This window comes from Chionomys nivalis, chromosome X (assembly GCF_950005125.1).
Source record: "Chionomys nivalis chromosome X, mChiNiv1.1, whole genome shotgun sequence".
Lineage (NCBI taxonomy): Eukaryota > Metazoa > Chordata > Mammalia > Rodentia > Cricetidae > Chionomys > Chionomys nivalis.
The window spans coordinates 41,774,111-41,794,311 of NC_080112.1; positions in this window are offsets into that span (position 1 = coordinate 41,774,111).

Below are 20,201 nucleotides of genomic sequence, written 5' to 3' on the forward strand. Positions count from 1 at the left end.
TTAGGAAGAAACGCACATACGTTTCTTTGTCAAGACAAGCAGTTGTTTGATATGTGTGAAATCACTGTTAGAACTGAGGTCAGTGTTGCTTTTCTCAGTACAAGCTTTACTTTGAAAGATAATCGCGTTCTTTTTAAAGTTTATTAATTTCACGAAAGCTTTAGTCTTAAACGCACATGCGTTTCTTCGTAAAGACAAGCAGTTGTTTGCTACGTGTGAAAGCACTGTTAGAACTGAGATCAGTGTTGCTTTTCTCAGTACAAGCTTTACTTTGAAAGATAATCGCGTTCTTGTGAAAGTTTATTAATTTCACAAAAGCTTTAGTAAGAAACGCACATGCGTTTCTTTGTAAAGACAGGCAGTTGTTTGCTACGTGTAACAGCACTGTTAGAACTGATATCAGTGTTGCTTTTCTCAGTACAAGCTTTACTTTGAAAGATAATCGCGTTCTTTTGAAAGATTATTAATTTCACGAAAGTTTTAGTACGAAACGCACATGCGTTACATTATAAAGACAAGCAGTTGTTTGCGACATGTGAAAGCACTGTTAGAACTGAGATCAGTGTTGCTTTTCTCAGTACAAGATTTACTTTGAAAGATAATCGCGTTCTTTTGAAAGTTTATTAATTTCACGAAAGCTTTAGGAAGAAACGCACATGCGTTTCTTTGTAAAGACAAGTAGGTATTTGTTACGTGTGAAAGCACTGTTAGAACTGAGATCAGTGTTGCTTTTCTCAGTACAAGCTTTACTTTGAAAGACAATCGCATTCTTTTGAAAGTTTATTAATTTCACGAAAGCTTTAGTCTGAAACGCACATGCGTTTCTTCGTAAAGACAAGCAGTTGTTTGCCACGTGTGAAAGCACTGTTAGAACTGAGATGAGTGTTCCTTTTCTCAGTACAAGCTTTATTTTGAAAGATAATCGCGTTCTTTTGAAAGTTTATTAATTTCACGAAAGCTTTAGGAAGAAACGCACATGCGTTTCTTTGTCAAGACAAGCAGTTGTTTGATACGTGTGAAATCACTGTTAGAACTGAGATGAGGGTTCCTTTTCTCAGTACAAGCTTTACTTTGAAAGATAATCGCGTTCTTTTGAAAGTTTATTAATTTCACGAAAGCTTTAGGAAGAAACGCACATACGTTTCTTTGTCAAGACAAGCAGTTGTTTGATATGTGTGAAATCACTGTTAGAACTGAGTTCAGTGTTGCTTTTCTCAGTACAAGCTTTACTTTGAAAGATAATCGCGTTCTTTTGAAAGTTTATTAATTTCACGAAAGCTTTAGGAAGAAACGCACATACGTTTCTTTGTCAAGACAAGCAGTTGTTTGATATGTGTGAAATCACTGTTAGAACTGAGGTCAGTGTTGCTTTTCTCAGTACAAGCTTTACTTTGAAAGATAATCGCGTTCTTTTGAAAGTTTATTAATTTCACGAAAGCTTTAGTCTGAAACGCACATGCGTTTCTTCGTAAAGACAAGCAGTTGTTTGCTACGTGTGAAAGCACGGTTAGAACTGAGATCAGTGTTGCTTTTCTCAGTACAAGCTTTACTTTGAAAGATAATCGCGTTCTTGTGAAAGTTTATTAATTTCACGAAAGCTTTAGGAAGAAACGCACATGCGTTTCTCTCTAAAGACAAGCAGTTGTTTGCTACATGTGAAAGCACTGTTAGAACAGAGATCAGTGTTGCTTCCCTCAGTACAAGCTTTACTTTGAAAGATGATCGCGTTCTTTTGAAAGTTTATTAATTTCACAAAAGCTTTAGGAAGAAACGCACATGCGTTTCTTTGTAAAGACAAGCAGTTGTTTGCTACATGTGAAAGCACTGTTAGAACAGAGATCAGTGTTGCTTCTCTCAGTACAAGTTTTACTTTGAAAGATAATCGCGTTCTTTTGAAAGTTTATTAATTTCACGAAAGCTTTAGGAAGAAACGCACATGCGTTTCTTTGTAAAGACAAGTAGGTATTTGTTACGTGTGAAAGCACTGTTAGAACTGAGATCAGTGTTGCTTTTCTCAGTACAAGCTTTACTTTGAAAGACAATCGCATTCTTTTGAAAGTTTATTAATTTCACGAAAGCTTTAGTCTGAAACGCACATGCGTTTCTTCGTAAAGACAAGCAGTTGTTTGCCACGTGTGAAAGCACTGTTAGAACTGAGATGAGTGTTCCTTTTCTCAGTACAAGCTTTATTTTGAAAGATAATCGCGTTCTTTTGAAAGTTTATTAATTTCACGAAAGCTTTAGGAAGAAACGCACATGCGTTTCTTTGTCAAGACAAGCAGTTGTTTGATACGTGTGAAATCACTGTTAGAACTGAGATGAGGGTTCCTTTTCTCAGTACAAGCTTTACTTTGAAAGATAATCGCGTTCTTTTGAAAGTTTATTAATTTCACGAAAGCTTTAGTCTGAAACGCACATGCGTTTCTTCGTAAAGACAAGCAGTTGTTTCCTACGTGTGAAAGCACTGTTAGAACTGAGATCAGTGTTGCTTTTCTCAGTACAAGCTTTACTTTGAAAGATAATCGCGTTCTTTTGAAAGATTATTAATTTCACGAAAGCTTTAGTACGAAACGCACATGCGTTACATTATAAAGACAAGCAGTTGTTTGATACGTGTGAAATCACTGTTAGAACTGAGATGAGGGTTCCTTTTCTCAGTACAAGCTTTACTTTGAAAGATAATCGCGTTCTTTTGAAAGTTTATTAATTTCACGAAAGCTTTAGTCTGAAACGCACATGCGTTTCTTCGTAAAGACAAGCAGTTGTTTGCTACGTGTGAAAGCACTGTTAGAACTGAGATCAGTGTTGCTTTTCTCAGTACAAGCTTTACTTTGAAAGATAATCGCGTTCTTGTGAAAGTTTATTAATTTCACAAAAGCTTTAGTAAGAAACGCACATGCGTTTCTTTGTAAAGACAGGCAGTTGTTTGCTACGTGTAAAAGCACTGTTAGAACTGATATCAGTGTTGCTTTTCTCAGTACAAGCTTTACTTTGAAAGATAATCGCGTTCTTTTGAAAGATTATTAATTTCACGAAAGTTTTAGTACGAAACGCACATGCGTTACATTATAAAGACAAGCAGTTGTTTGCGACATGTGAAAGCACTGTTAGAACAGAGATCAGTGTTGCTTCTCTCAGTACAAGCTTTACTTTGAAAGATAATCGCGTTCTTTTGAAAGTTTATTAATTTCACGAAAGCTTTAGGAAGAAACGCACATGCGTTTCTTTGTAAAGACAAGTAGGTATTTGTTACGTGTGAAAGCACTGTTAGAACTGAGATCAGTGTTGCTTTTCTCAGTACAAGCTTTACTTTGAAAGACAATCGCATTCTTTTGAAAGTTTATTAATTTCATGAAAGCTTTAGTAAGAAACGCACATGCGTTTCTTTGTAAAGACAGGCAGCTGTTTGCTACTTGTGAAATCACTTTTAGAACTGAGATCAGTGTTGCTTTTCTCAGTACAAGCTTTACTTTGAAAGATAATCGCGTTCTTTGGAAAGAATATTAATTTCACGAAAGTTTTAGTACGAAACGCACATGCGTTACATTATAAAGACAAGCAGTTGTTTGCTACATGTGAAAGCACTGTTAGAACTGAGATTAGTGTTGCTTTTCTCAGTACAAGCTTTACTTTGAAAGATAATCGCGTTCTTTTGAAAGTTTATTAATTTCACGAAAGCTTTAGTAAGAAAGGCACATGCATTACTTTGTCAAGACAAGCAGTTGTTTGCTACGTGTGAAAGCAGTGTTAGAACTGAGATCAGTGTTGCTTTTCTCAGTACAAGCTTTACTTTGAAAGATAATCACGTTCTTTTGAAAGTTTATTAATTTCACGAAAGCTTTAGGAAGAAACGCACATGCGTTTCTTTGTAAAGACAAGCAGTTGTTTGCTACATGTGAAAGCACTGTTAGAACAGAGATCAGTGTTGCTTCTCTCAGTACAAGCTTTACTTTGAAAGATAATCGCATTCTTTTGAAAGTTTATTAATTTCACGAAAGCTTTAGGAAGAAACGCACATACGTTTCTTTGTCAAGACAAGCAGTTGTTTGATATTTGTGAAATCACTGTTAGAACTGAGATCAGTGTTGCTTTTCTCAGTACAAGATTTACTTTGAAAGATAATCACGTTCTTTTGAAAGATTATTAATTTCACGAAAGTTTTAGTACGAAACGCACATGCGTTACATTATAAAGACAAGCAGTTGTTTGCGACATGTGAAAGCACTGTTAGAACTGAGATGAGTGTTGCTTTTCTCAGTATAGGCTTTACTTTGAAAGATAATCGCGTTCTTTTGAAAGTTTATTAATTTCACGAAAGCTTTAGTAAGAAACGCACATGCGTTTCTTTCTAAAGGCAAGCAGTTGTTTGCTACATGTGAAAGCACTGTTAGAACAGAGATCAGTGTTGCTTCTCTCAGTACAAGCTTTACTTTGAAAGATAATCGCGTTCTTTTGAAAGTTTATTAATTTCACGAAAGCTTTAGGAAGAAACGCACATGCGTTTCTTTGTAAAGACAAGTAGGTATTTGTTACGTGTGAAAGCACTGTTAGAACTGAGATCAGTGTTGCTTTTCTCAGTACAAGCTTTACTTTGAAAGACAATCGCATTCTTTTGAAAGTTTATTAATTGTACGAAAGCTTTAGTCTGAAACGCACATGCGTTTCTTCGTAAAGACAAGCAGTTGTTTGCCACGTGTGAAAGCACTGTTAGAACTGAGATGAGTGTTCCTTTTCTCAGTACAAGCTTTATTTTGAAAGATAATCGCGTTCTTTTGAAAGTTTATTAATTTCACGAAAGCTTTAGGAAGAAACGCACATGCGTTTCTTTGTCAAGACAAGCAGTTGTTTGATACATGTGAAATCACTGTTAGAACTGAGCTGAGGGTTCCTTTTCTCAGTACAAGCTTTACTTTGAAAGATAATCGCGTTCTTTTGAAAGTTTATTAATTTCACGAAAGCTTTAGTCTGAAACGCACATGCGTTTCTTCGTAAAGACAAGCAGTTGTTTGCTACGTGTGAAAGCACTGTTAGAACTGAGATCAGTGTTGCTTTTCTCAGTACAATCTTTACTTTGAAAGATAATCGCGTTCTTTTGAAAGTTTATTAATTTCACGAAAGCTTTAGGAAGAAACGCACATACATTTCTTTGTCAAGACAAGCAGTTGTTTGATATGTGTGAAATCACTGTTAGAACTGAGGTCAGTGTTGCTTTTCTCAGTACAAGCTTTACTTTGAAAGATAATCGCGTTCTTTTTAAAGTTTATTAATTTCACGAAAGCTTTAGTCTTAAACGCACATGCGTTTCTTCGTAAAGACAAGCAGTTGTTTGCTACATGTAACAGCACTGTTAGAACTGAGATCAGTGTTGCTTTTCTCAGTACAAGCTTTACTTTGAAAGATAATCGCGTTCTTGTGAAAGTTTATTAATTTCACAAAAGCTTTAGTAAGAAACGCACATGCGTTTCTTTGTAAAGACAGGCAGTTGTTTGCTACATGTAACAGCACTGTTAGAACTGAGATCAGTGTTGCTTTTCTCAGTACAAGCTTTACTTTGAAAGATAATCGCGTTCTTTTGAAAGTTTATTAATTTCACGAAAGCTTTAGGAAGAAACGCACATGCGTTTCTTTGTAAAGACAAGTAGGTATTTGTTACGTGTGAAAGCACTGTTAGAACTGAGATCAGTGTTGCTTTTCTCAGTACAAGCTTTACTTTGAAAGACAATCGCATTCTTTTGAAAGTTTATTAATTTCACGAAAGCTTTAGTCTGAAACGCACATGCGTTTCTTCGTAAAGACAAGCAGTTGTTTGCCACGTGTGAAAGCACTGTTAGAACTGAGATGAGTGTTCCTTTTCTCAGTACAAGCTTTATTTTGAAAGATAATCGCGTTCTTTTGAAAGTTTATTAATTTCACGAAAGCTTTAGGAAGAAACGCACATGCGTTTCTTTGTCAAGACAAGCAGTTGTTTGATACGTGTGAAATCACTGTTAGAACTGAGATGAGGGTTCCTTTTCTCAGTACAAGCTTTACTTTGAAAGATAATCGCGTTCTTTTGAAAGTTTATTAATTTCACGAAAGCTTTAGGAAGAAACGCACATACGTTTCTTTGTCAAGACAAGCAGTTGTTTGATATGTGTGAAATCACTGTTAGAACTGAGGTCAGTGTTGCTTTTCTCAGTACAAGCTTTACTTTGAAAGATAATCGCGTTGTTTTGAAAGTTTATTAATTTCACGAAAGCTTTAGGAAGAAACGCACATACGTTTCTTTGTCAAGACAAGCAGTTGTTTGATATGTGTGAAATCACTGTTAGAACTGAGGTCAGTGTTGCTTTTCTCAGTACAAGCTTTACTTTGAAAGATAATCGCGTTCTTTTGAAAGTTTATTAATTTCACGAAAGCTTTAGTCTGAAACGCACATGCGTTTCTTCGTAAAGACAAGCAGTTGTTTGCTACGTGTGAAAGCACGGTTAGAACTGAGATCAGTGTTGCTTTTCTCAGTACAAGCTTTACTTTGAAAGATAATCGCGTTCTTGTGAAAGTTTATTAATTTCACGAAAGCTTTAGGAAGAAACGCACATGCGTTTCTTTCTAAAGACAAGCAGTTGTTTGCTACATGTGAAAGCACTGTTAGAACAGAGATCAGTGTTGCTTCCCTCAGTACTAGCTTTACTTTGAAAGATGATCGCGTTCTTTTGAAAGTTTATTAATTTCACAAAAGCTTTAGGAAGAAACGCACATGCGTTTCTTTGTAAAGACAAGCAGTTGTTTGCTACATGTGAAAGCACTGTTAGAACAGAGATCAGTGTTGCTTCTCTCAGTACAAGTTTTACTTTGAAAGATAATCGCGTTCTTTTGAAAGTTTATTAATTTCACGAAAGCTTTAGGAAGAAACGCACATGCGTTTCTTTGTAAAGACAAGTAGGTATTTGTTACGTTTGAAAGCACTGTTAGAACTGAGATCAGTGTTGCTTTTCTCAGTACAAGCTTTACTTTGAAAGACAATCGCATTCTTTTGAAAGTTTATTAATTTCACGAAAGCTTTAGTCTGAAACGCACATGCGTTTCTTCGTAAAGACAAGCAGTTGTTTGCCACGTGTGAAAGCACTGTTAGAACTGAGATGAGTGTTCCTTTTCTCAGTACAAGCTTTATTTTGAAAGATAATCGCGTTCTTTTGAAAGTTTATTAATTTCACGAAAGCTTTAGGAAGAAACGCACATGCGTTTCTTTGTCAAGACAAGCAGTTGTTTGATACGTGTGAAATCACTGTTAGAACTGAGATGAGGGTTCCTTTTCTCAGTACAAGCTTTACTTTGAAAGATAATCGCGTTCTTTTGAAAGTTTATTAATTTCACGAAAGCTTTAGTCTGAAACGCACATGCGTTTCTTCGTAAAGACAAGCAGTTGTTTCCTACGTGTGAAAGCACTGTTAGAACTGAGATCAGTGTTGCTTTTCTCAGTACAAGCTTTACTTTGAAAGATAATCGCGTTCTTTTGAAAGATTATTAATTTCACGAAAGCTTTAGTACGAAACGCACATGCGTTACATTATAAAGACAAGCAGTTGTTTGATACGTGTGAAATCACTGTTAGAACTGAGATGAGGGTTCCTTTTCTCAGTACAAGCTTTACTTTGAAAGATAATCGCGTTCTTTTGAAAGTTTATTAATTTCACGAAAGCTTTAGTCTGAAACGCACATGCGTTTCTTCGTAAAGACAAGCAGTTGTTTGCTACGTGTGAAAGCACTGTTAGAACTGAGATCAGTGTTGCTTTTCTCAGTACAAGCTTTACTTTGAAAGATAATCGCGTTCTTGTGAAAGTTTATTAATTTCACAAAAGCTTTAGTAAGAAACGCACATGCGTTTCTTTGTAAAGACAGGCAGTTGTTTGCTACGTGTAAAAGCACTGTTAGAACTGATATCAGTGTTGCTTTTCTCAGTACAAGCTTTACTTTGAAAGATAATCGCGTTCTTTTGAAAGATTATTAATTTCACGAAAGTTTTAGTACGAAACGCACATGCGTTACATTATAAAGACAAGCAGTTGTTTGCGACATGTGAAAGCACTGTTAGAACAGAGATCAGTGTTGCTTCTCTCAGTACAAGCTTTACTTTGAAAGATAATCGCGTTCTTTTGAAAGTTTATTAATTTCACGAAAGCTTTAGGAAGAAACGCACATGCGTTTCTTTGTAAAGACAAGTAGGTATTTGTTACGTGTGAAAGCACTGTTAGAACTGAGATCAGTGTTGCTTTTCTCAGTACAAGCTTTACTTTGAAAGACAATCGCATTCTTTTGAAAGTTTATTAATTTCACGAAAGCTTTAGTCTGAAACGCACATGCGTTTCTTCGTAAAGACAAGCAGTTGTTTGCCACGTGTGAAAGCACTGTTAGAACTGAGATGAGTGTTCCTTTTCTCAGTACAAGCTTTATTTTGAAAGATAATCGCGTTCTTTTGAAAGTTTATTAATTTCACGAAAGCTTTAGGAAGAAACGCACATGCGTTTCTTTGTCAAGACAAGCAGTTGTTTGATACGTGTGAAATCACTGTTAGAACTGAGATGAGGGTTCCTTTTCTCAGTACAAGCTTTACTTTGAAAGATAATCGCGTTCTTTTGAAAGTTTATTAATTTCACGAAAGCTTTAGGAAGAAACGCACATACGTTTCTTTGTCAAGACAAGCAGTTGTTTGATATGTGTGAAATCACTGTTAGAACTGAGGTCAGTGTTGCTTTTCTCAGTACAAGCTTTACTTTGAAAGATAATCGCGTTCTTTTGAAAGTTTATTAATTTCACGAAAGCTTTAGGAAGAAACGCACATACGTTTCTTTGTCAAGACAAGCAGTTGTTTGATATGTGTGAAATCACTGTTAGAACTGAGGTCAGTGTTGCTTTTCTCAGTACAAGCTTTACTTTGAAAGATAATCGCGTTCTTTTTAAAGTTTATTAATTTCACGAAAGCTTTAGTCTTAAACGCACATGCGTTTCTTCGTAAAGACAAGCAGTTGTTTGCTACGTGTGAAAGCACTGTTAGAACTGAGATCAGTGTTGCTTTTCTCAGTACAAGCTTTACTTTGAAAGATAATCGCGTTCTTGTGAAAGTTTATTAATTTCACAAAAGCTTTAGTAAGAAACGCACATGCGTTTCTTTGTAAAGACAGGCAGTTGTTTGCTACGTGTAACAGCACTGTTAGAACTGATATCAGTGTTGCTTTTCTCAGTACAAGCTTTACTTTGAAAGATAATCGCGTTCTTTTGAAAGATTATTAATTTCACGAAAGTTTTAGTACGAAACGCACATGCGTTACATTATAAAGACAAGCAGTTGTTTGCGACATGTGAAAGCACTGTTAGAAGTGAGATCAGTGTTGCTTTTCTCAGTACAAGATTTACTTTGAAAGATAATCGCGTTCTTTTGAAAGTTTATTAATTTCACGAAAGCTTTAGGAAGAAACGCACATGCGTTTCTTTGTAAAGACAAGTAGGTATTTGTTACGTGTGAAAGCACTGTTAGAACTGAGATCAGTGTTGCTTTTCTCAGTACAAGCTTTACTTTGAAAGACAATCGCATTCTTTTGAAAGTTTATTAATTTCACGAAAGCTTTAGTCTGAAACGCACATGCGTTTCTTTGTAAAGACAAGCAGTTGTTTGCCACGTGTGAAAGCACTGTTAGAACTGAGATGAGTGTTCCTTTTCTCAGTACAAGCTTTATTTTGAAAGATAATCGCGTTCTTTTGAAAGTTTATTAATTTCACGAAAGCTTTAGGAAGAAACGCACATGCGTTTCTTTGTCAAGACAAGCAGTTGTTTGATACGTGTGAAATCACTGTTAGAACTGAGATGAGGGTTCCTTTTCTCAGTACAAGCTTTACTTTGAAAGATAATCGCGTTCTTTTGAAAGTTTATTAATTTCACGAAAGCTTTAGGAAGAAACGCACATACGTTTCTTTGTCAAGACAAGCAGTTGTTTGATATGTGTGAAATCACTGTTAGAACTGAGTTCAGTGTTGCTTTTCTCAGTACAAGCTTTACTTTGAAAGATAATCGCGTTCTTTTGAAAGTTTATTAATTTCACGAAAGCTTTAGGAAGAAACGCACATACGTTTCTTTGTCAAGACAAGCAGTTGTTTGATATGTGTGAAATCACTGTTAGAACTGAGGTCAGTGTTGCTTTTCTCAGTACAAGCTTTACTTTGAAAGATAATCGCGTTCTTTTGAAAGTTTATTAATTTCACGAAAGCTTTAGTCTGAAACGCACATGCGTTTCTTCGTAAAGACAAGCAGTTGTTTGCTACGTGTGAAAGCACGGTTAGAACTGAGATCAGTGTTGCTTTTCTCAGTACAAGCTTTACTTTGAAAGATAATCGCGTTCTTGTGAAAGTTTATTAATTTCACGAAAGCTTTAGGAAGAAACGCACATGCGTTTCTCTCTAAAGACAAGCAGTTGTTTGCTACATGTGAAAGCACTGTTAGAACAGAGATCAGTGTTGCTTCCCTCAGTACAAGCTTTACTTTGAAAGATGATCGCGTTCTTTTGAAAGTTTATTAATTTCACAAAAGCTTTAGGAAGAAACGCACATGCGTTTCTTTGTAAAGACAAGCAGTTGTTTGCTACATGTGAAAGCACTGTTAGAACAGAGATCATTGTTGCTTCTCTCAGTACAAGTTTTACTTTGAAAGATAATCGCGTTCTTTTGAAAGTTTATTAATTTCACGAAAGCTTTAGGAAGAAACGCACATGCGTTTCTTTGTAAAGACAAGTAGGTATTTGTTACGTGTGAAAGCACTGTTAGAACTGAGATCAGTGTTGCTTTTCTCAGTACAAGCTTTACTTTGCAAGACAATCGCATTCTTTTGAAAGTTTATTAATTTCACGAAAGCTTTAGTCTGAAACGCACATGCGTTTCTTCGTAAAGACAAGCAGTTGTTTGCCACGTGTGAAAGCACTGTTAGAACTGAGATGAGTGTTCCTTTTCTCAGTACAAGCTTTATTTTGAAAGATAATCGCGTTCTTTTGAAAGTTTATTAATTTCACGAAAGCTTTAGGAAGAAACGCACATGCGTTTCTTTGTCAAGACAAGCAGTTGTTTGATACGTGTGAAATCACTGTTAGAACTGAGATGAGGGTTCCTTTTCTCAGTACAAGCTTTACTTTGAAAGATAATCGCGTTCTTTTGAAAGTTTATTAATTTCACGAAAGCTTTAGTCTGAAACGCACATGCGTTTCTTCGTAAAGACAAGCAGTTGTTTCCTACGTGTGAAAGCACTGTTAGAACTGAGATCAGTGTTGCTTTTCTCAGTACAAGCTTTACTTTGAAAGATAATCGCGTTCTTTAGAAAGATTATTAATTTCACGAAAGCTTTAGTACGAAACACACATGCGTTACATTATAAAGACAAGCAGTTGTTTGATACGTGTGAAATCACTGTTAGAACTGAGATGAGGGTTCCTTTTCTCAGTACAAGCTTTACTTTGAAAGATAATCGCGTTCTTTTGAAAGTTTATTAATTTCACGAAAGCTTTAGTCTGAAACGCACATGCGTTTCTTCGTAAAGACAAGCAGTTGTTTGCTACGTGTGAAAGCACTGTTAGAACTGAGATCAGTGTTGCTTTTCTCAGTACAAGCTTTACTTTGAAAGATAATCGCGTTCTTGTGAAAGTTTATTAATTTCACAAAAGCTTTAGTAAGAAACGCACATGCGTTTCTTTGTAAAGACAGGCAGTTGTTTGCTACGTGTAAAAGCACTGTTAGAACTGATATCAGTGTTGCTTTTCTCAGTACAAGCTTTACTTTGAAAGATAATCTCGTTCTTTTGAAAGATTATTAATTTCACGAAAGTTTTAGTACGAAACGCACATGCGTTACATTATAAAGACAAGCAGTTGTTTGCGACATGTGAAAGCACTGTTAGAACAGAGATCAGTGTTGCTTCTCTCAGTACAAGCTTTACTTTGAAAGATAATCGCGTTCTTTTGAAAGTTTATTAATTTCACGAAAGCTTTAGGAAGAAACGCACATGCGTTTCTTTGTAAAGACAAGTAGGTATTTGTTACGTGTGAAAGCACTGTTAGAACTGAGATCAGTGTTGCTTTTCTCAGTACAAGCTTTACTTTGAAAGACAATCGCATTCTTTTGAAAGTTTATTAATTTCACGAAAGCTTAGGCTGAAACGCACATGCGTTTCTTCGTAAAGACAAGCAGTTGTTTGCCACGTGTGAAAGCACTGTTAGAACTGAGATGAGTGTTCCTTTTCTCAGTACAAGCTTTATTTTGAAAGATAATCGCGTTCTTTTGAAAGTTTATTAATTTCACGAAAGCTTTAGGAAGAAACGCACATGCGTTTCTTTGTAAAGACAGGCAGTTGCTTGCTACGTGTAACAGCACTGTTAGAACTGATATCAGTGTTGCTTTTCTCAGTACAAGCTTTACTTTGAAAGATAATCGCGTTCTTTTGAAAGATTATTAATTTCACGAAAGTTTTAGTACGAAACGCACATGCGTTACATTATAAAGACAAGCAGTTGTTTGCGACATGTGAAAGCACTGTTAGAACTGAGATCAGTGTTGCTTTTCTCAGTACAAGATTTACTTTGAAAGATAATCGCGTTCTTTTGAAAGTTTATTAATTTCACGAAAGCTTTAGGAAGAAACGCACATGCGTTTCTTTGTAAAGACAAGTAGGTATTTGTTACGTGTGAAAGCACTGTTAGAACTGAGATCAGTGTTGCTTTTCTCAGTACAAGCTTTACTTTGAAAGACAATCGCATTCTTTTGAAAGTTTATTAATTTCACGAAAGCTTTAGTCTGAAACGCACATGCGTTTCTTCGTAAAGACAAGCAGTTGTTTGCCACGTGTGAAAGCACTGTTAGAACTGAGATGAGTGTTCCTTTTCTCAGTACAAGCTTTATTTTGAAAGATAATCGCGTTCTTTTGAAAGTTTATTAATTTCACGAAAGCTTTAGGAAGAAACGCACATGCGTTTCTTTGTCAAGACAAGCAGTTGTTTGATACATGTGAAATCACTGTTAGAACTGAGATGAGGGTTCCTTTTCTCAGTACAAGCTTTACTTTGAAAGATAATCGCGTTCTTTTGAAAGTTTATTAATTTCACGAAAGCTTTAGGAAGAAACGCACATACGTTTCTTTGTCAAGACAAGCAGTTGTTTGATATGTGTGAAATCACTGTTAGAACTGAGTTCAGTGTTGCTTTTCTCAGTACAAGCTTTACTTTGAAAGATAATCGCGTTCTTTTGACAGATTATTAATTTCACGAAAGCTTTAGGAAGAAACGCACATGCGTTTCTTTGTCAAGACAAGCAGTTGTTTGATACGTGTGAAATCACTGTTAGAACTGAGATGAGGGTTCCTTTTCTCAGTACAAGCTTTACTTTGAAAGATAATCGCGTTCTTTTGAAAGTTTATTAATTTCACGAAAGCTTTAGTCTGAAACGCACATGCGTTTCTTCGTAAAGACAAGCAGTTGTTTCCTACGTGTGAAAGCACTGTTAGAACTGAGATCAGTGTTGCTTTTCTCAGTACAAGCTTTACTTTGAAAGATAATCGCGTTCTTTTGAAAGATTATTAATTTCACGAAAGCTTTAGTACGAAACGCACATGCGTTACATTATAAAGACAAGCAGTTGTTTGATACGTGTGAAATCACTGTTAGAACTGAGATGAGGGTTCCTTTTCTCAGTACAAGCTTTACTTTGAAAGATAATCGCGTTCTTTTGAAAGTTTATTAATTTCACGAAAGCTTTAGTCTGAAACGCACATGCGTTTCTTCGTAAAGACAAGCAGTTGTTTGCTACGTGTGAAAGCACTGTTAGAACTGAGATCAGTGTTGCTTTTCTCAGTACAAGCTTTACTTTGAAAGATAATCGCGTTCTTGTGAAAGTTTATTAATTTCACAAAAGCTTTAGTAAGAAACGCACATGCGTTTCTTTGTAAAGACAGGCAGTTGTTTGCTACGTGTAAAAGCACTGTTAGAACTGATATCAGTGTTGCTTTTCTCAGTACAAGCTTTACTTTGAAAGATAATCGCGTTCTTTTGAAAGATTATTAATTTCACGAAAGTTTTAGTACGAAACGCACATGCGTTACATTATAAAGACAAGCAGTTGTTTGCGACATGTGAAAGCACTGTTAGAACAGAGATCAGTGTTGCTTCTCTCAGTACAAGCTTTACTTTGAAAGATAATCGCGTTCTTTTGAAAGTTTATTAATTTCACGAAAGCTTTAGGAAGAAACGCACATGCGTTTCTTTGTAAAGACAAGTAGGTATTTGTTACGTGTGAAAGCACTGTTAGAACTGAGATCAGTGTTGCTTTTCTCAGTACAAGCTTTACTTTGAAAGACAATCGCATTCTTTTGAAAGTTTATTAATTTCACGAAAGCTTTAGTCTGAAACGCACATGCGTTTCTTCGTAAAGACAAGCAGTTGTTTGCCACGTGTGAAAGCACTGTTAGAACTGAGATGAGTGTTCCTTTTCTCAGTACAAGCTTTATTTTGAAAGATAATCGCGTTCTTTTGAAAGTTTATTAATTTCACGAAAGCTTTAGGAAGAAACGCACATGCGTTTCTTTGTAAAGACAGGCAGTTGCTTGCTACGTGTAACAGCACTGTTAGAACTGATATCAGTGTTGCTTTTCTCAGTACAAGCTTTACTTTGAAAGATAATCGCGTTCTTTTGAAAGATTATTAATTTCACGAAAGTTTTAGTACGAAACGCACATGCGTTACATTATAAAGACAAGCAGTTGTTTGCGACATGTGAAAGCACTGTTAGAACTGAGATCAGTGTTGCTTTTCTCAGTACAAGATTTACTTTGAAAGATAATCGCGTTCTTTTGAAAGTTTATTAATTTCACGAAAGCTTTAGGAAGAAACGCACATGCGTTTCTTTGTAAAGACAAGTAGGTATTTGTTACGTGTGAAAGCACTGTTAGAACTGAGATCAGTGTTGCTTTTCTCAGTACAAGCTTTACTTTGAAAGACAATCGCATTCTTTTGAAAGTTTATTAATTTCACGAAAGCTTTAGTCTGAAACGCACATGCGTTTCTTCGTAAAGACAAGCAGTTGTTTGCCACGTGTGAAAGCACTGTTAGAACTGAGATGAGTGTTCCTTTTCTCAGTACAAGCTTTATTTTGAAAGATAATCGCGTTCTTTTGAAAGTTTATTAATTTCACGAAAGCTTTAGGAAGAAACGCACATGCGTTTCTTTGTCAAGACAAGCAGTTGTTTGATACATGTGAAATCACTGTTAGAACTGAGATGAGGGTTCCTTTTCTCAGTACAAGCTTTACTTTGAAAGATAATCGCGTTCTTTTGAAAGTTTATTAATTTCACGAAAGCTTTAGGAAGAAACGCACATACGTTTCTTTGTCAAGACAAGCAGTTGTTTGATATGTGTGAAATCACTGTTAGAACTGAGTTCAGTGTTGCTTTTCTCAGTACAAGCTTTACTTTGAAAGATAATCGCGTTCTTTTGACAGATTATTAATTTCACGAAAGCTTTAGGAAGAAACGCACATACGTTTCTTTGTCAAGACAAGCAGTTGTTTGATATGTGTGAAATCACTGTTAGAACTGAGGTCAGTGTTGCTTTTCTCAGTACAAGCTTTACTTTGAAAGATAATCGCGTTCTTTTGAAAGTTTATTAATTTCACGAAAGCTTTAGTCTGAAACGCACATGCGTTTCTTCGTAAAGACAAGCAGTTGTTTGCTACGTGTGAAAGCACGGTTAGAACTGAGATCAGTGTTGCTTTTCTCAGTACAAGCTTTACTTTGAAAGATAATCGCGTTCTTGTGAAAGTTTATTAATTTCACGAAAGCTTTAGGAAGAAACGCACATGCGTTTCTCTCTAAAGACAAGCAGTTGTTTGCTACATGTGAAATCACTGTTAGAACTGAGGTCAGTGTTGCTTTTCTCAGTACAAGCTTTACTTTGAAAGATAATCGCGTTCTTTTGAAAGATTATTAATTTCACGAAAGCTTTAGTACGAAACGCACATGCGTTACATTATAAAGACAAGCAGTTGTTTGATACGTGTGAAATCACTGTTAGAACTGAGATGAGGGTTCCTTTTCTCAGTACAAGCTTTACTTTGAAAGATAATCGCGTTCTTTTGAAAGTTTATTAATTTCACGAAAGCTTTAGTCTGAAACGCACATGCGTTTCTTCGTAAAGACAAGCAGTTGTTTGCTACGTGTGAAAGCACTGTTAGAACTGAGATCAGTGTTGCTTTTCTCAGTACAAGCTTTACTTTGAAAGATAATCGCGTTCTTGTGAAAGTTTATTAATTTCACGAAAGCTTTAGTAAGAAACGCACATGCGTTTCTTTGTAAAGACAGGCAGTTGTTTGCTACGTGTAAAAGCACTGTTAGAACTGATATCAGTGTTGCTTTTCTCAGTACAAGCTTTACTTTGAAAGATAATCGCGTTCTTTTGAAAGATTATTAATTTCACGAAAGTTTTAGTACGAAACGCACATGCGTTACATTATAAAGACAAGCAGTTGTTTGCGACATGTGAAAGCACTGTTAGAACAGAGATCAGTGTTGCTTCTCTCAGTACAAGCTTTACTTTGAAAGATAATCGCGTTCTTTTGAAAGTTTATTAATTTCACGAAAGCTTTAGGAAGAAACGCACATGCGTTTCTTTGTAAAGACAAGTAGGTATTTGTTACGTGTGAAAGCACTGTTAGAACTGAGATCAGTGTTGCTTTTCTCAGTACAAGCTTTACTTTGAAAGACAATCGCATTCTTTTGAAAGTTTATTAATTTCACGAAAGCTTTAGTCTGAAACGCACATGCGTTTCTTCGTAAAGACAAGCAGTTGTTTGCCACGTGTGAAAGCACTGTTAGAACTGAGATGAGTGTTCCTTTTCTCAGTACAAGCTTTATTTTGAAAGATAATCGCGTTCTTTTGAAAGTTTATTAATTTCACGAAAGCTTTAGGAAGAAACGCACATGCGTTTCTTTGTCAAGACAAGCAGTTGTTTGATACATGTGAAATCACTGTTAGAACTGAGATGAGGGTTCCTTTTCTCAGTACAAGCTTTACTTTGAAAGATAATCGCGTTCTTTTGAAAGTTTATTAATTTCACGAAAGCTTTAGTCTGAAACGCACATGCGTTTCTTCGTAAAGACAAGCAGTTGTTTGCTACGTGTGAAAGCACTGTTAGAACTGAGATCAGTGTTGCTTTTCTCAGTACAATCTTTACTTTGAAAGATAATCGCGTTCTTTTGAAAGTTTATTAATTTCACGAAAGCTTAAGGAAGAAACGCACATACATTTCTTTGTCAAGACAAGCAGTTGTTTGATATGTGTGAAATCACTGTTAGAACTGAGGTCAGTGTTGCTTTTCTCAGTACAAGCTTTACTTTGAAAGATAATCGCGTTCTTTTTAAAGTTTATTAATTTCACGAAAGCTTTAGTCTTAAACGCACATGCGTTTCTTCGTAAAAACAAGCAGTTGTTTGCTACGTGTGAAAGCACTGTTAGAACTGAGATCAGTGTTGCTTTTCTCAGTACAAGCTTTACTTTGAAAGATAATCGCGTTCTTGTGAAAGTTTATTAATTTCACAAAAGCTTTAGTAAGAAACGCACATGCGTTTCTTTGTAAAGACAGGCAGTTGTTTGCTACGTGTAACAGCACTGTTAGAACTGATATCAGTGTTGCTTTTCTCAGTACAAGCTTTACTTTGAAAGATAATCGCGTTCTTTTGAAAGATTATTAATTTCACGAAAGTTTTAGTACGAAACGCACATGCGTTACATTATAAAGACAAGCAGTTGTTTGCGACATGTGAAAGCACTGTTAGAACTGAGATCAGTGTTGCTTTTCTCAGTACAAGCTTTACTTTGAAAGATAATCGCGTTCTTTTGAAAGTTTATTAATTTCACGAAAGCTTTAGGAAGAAACGCACATGCGTTTCTTTGTAAAGACAAGTAGGTATTTGTTACGTGTGAAAGCACTGTTAGAACTGAGATCAGTGTTGCTTTTCTCAGTACAAGCTTTACTTTGAAAGACAATCGCATTCTTTTGAAAGTTTATTAATTTCACGAAAGCTTTAGTCTGAAACGCACATGCGTTTCTTCGTAAAGACAAGCAGTTGTTTGCTACGTGTGAAAGCACTGTTAGAACTGAGATGAGTGTTCCTTTTCTCAGTACAAGCTTTATTTTGAAAGATAATCGCGTTCTTTTGAAAGTTTATTAATTTCACGAAAGCTTTAGGAAGAAACGCACATGCGTTTCTTTGTCAAGACAAGCAGTTGTTTGATACGTGTGAAATCACTGTTAGAACTGAGATGAGGGTTCCTTTTCTCAGTACAAGCTTTACTTTGAAAGATAATCGCGTTCTTTTGAAAGTTTATTAATTTCACGAAAGCTTTAGGAAGAAACGCACATACGTTTCTTTGTCAAGACAAGCAGTTGTTTGATATGTGTGAAATCACTGTTAGAACTGAGGTCAGTGTTGCTTTTCTCAGTACAAGCTTTACTTTGAAAGATAATCGCGTTCTTTTTAAAGTTTATTAATTTCACGAAAGCTTTAGTCTTAAACGCACATGCGTTTCTTCGTAAAGACAAGCAGTTGTTTGCTACGTGTGAAAGCACGGTTAGAACTGAGATCAGTGTTGCTTTTCTCAGTACAAGCTTTACTTTGAAAGATAATCGCGTTCTTTTGAAAGATTATTAATTTCACGAAAGTTTTAGTACGAAACGCACATGCTTTACATTATAAAGACAAGCAGTTGTTTGCGACATGTGAAAGCACTGTTAGAACTGAGATCAGTGTTGCTTTTCTCAGTACAAGCTTTACTTTGAAAGATAATCGCGTTCTTTTGAAAGTTTATTAATTTCACGAAAGCTTTAGGAAGAAACGCACATGCGTTTCTTTGTAAAGACAAGTAGGTATTTGTTACGTGTGAAAGCACTGTTAGAACTGAGATCAGTGTTGCTTTTCTCAGTACAAGCTTTACTTTGAAAGACAATCGCATTCTTTTGAAAGTTTATTAATTTCACGAAAGCTTTAGTCTGAAACGCACATGCGTTTCTTCGTAAAGACAAGCAGTTGTTTGCCACGTGTGAAAGCACTGTTAGAACTGAGATGAGTGTTCCTTTTCTCAGTACAAGCTTTACTTTGAAAGATAATCGCGTTCTTTTGAAAGTTTATTAATTTCACGAAAGCTTTAGGAAGAAACGCACATGCGTTTCTTTGTCAAGACAAGCAGTTGTTTGATATGTGTGAAATCACTGTTAGAACTGAGGTCAGTGTTGCTTTTCTCAGTACAAGCTTTACTTTGAAAGATAATCGCGTTCTTTTGAAAGTTTATTAATTTCACGAAAGCTTTAGGAAGAAACGCACATACGTTTCTTTGTCAAGACAAGCAGTTGTTTGATATGTGTGAAATCACTGTTAGAACTGAGGTCAGTGTTGCTTTTCTCAGTACAAGCTTTACTTTGAAAGATAATCGCGTTCTTTGAAAGTTTATTAATTTCACGAATGCTTTAGTCTGAAACGCACATGCGTTTCTTCGTAAAGACAAGCAGTTGTTTGCTACGTGTGAAAGCACGGTTAGAACTGAGATCAGTGTTGCTTTTCTCAGTACAAGCTTTACTTTGAAAGATAATCGCGTTCTTGTGAAAGTTTATTAATTTCACGAAAGCTTTAGGAAGAAATGCACATGCGTTTCTTTCTAAAGACAAGCAGTTGTTTGCTACATGTGAAAGCACTGTTAGGACAGAGATCAGTGTTGCTTCCCTCAGTACAAGCTTTACTTTGAAAGATGATCGCGTTCTTTTGAAAGTTTATTAATTTCACAAAAGCTTTAGGAAGAAACGCACATGCGTTTCTTTGTAAAGACAAGCAGTTGTTTGCTACATGTGAAAGCACTGTTAGAACAGAGATCAGTGTTGCTTCTCTCAGTACAAGTTTTACTTTGAAAGATAATCGCGTTCTTTTGAAAGTTTATTAATTTCACGAAAGCTTTAGGAAGAAACGCACATACGTTTCTTTGTAAAGACAAGTAGGTATTTGTTACGTGTGAAAGCACTGTTAGAACTGAGATCAGTGTTGCTTTTCTCAGTACAAGCTTTACTTTGAAAGACAATCGCATTCTTTTGAAAGTTTATTAATTTCACGAAAGCTTTAGTCTGAAACGCACATGCGTTTCTTCGTAAAGACAAGCAGT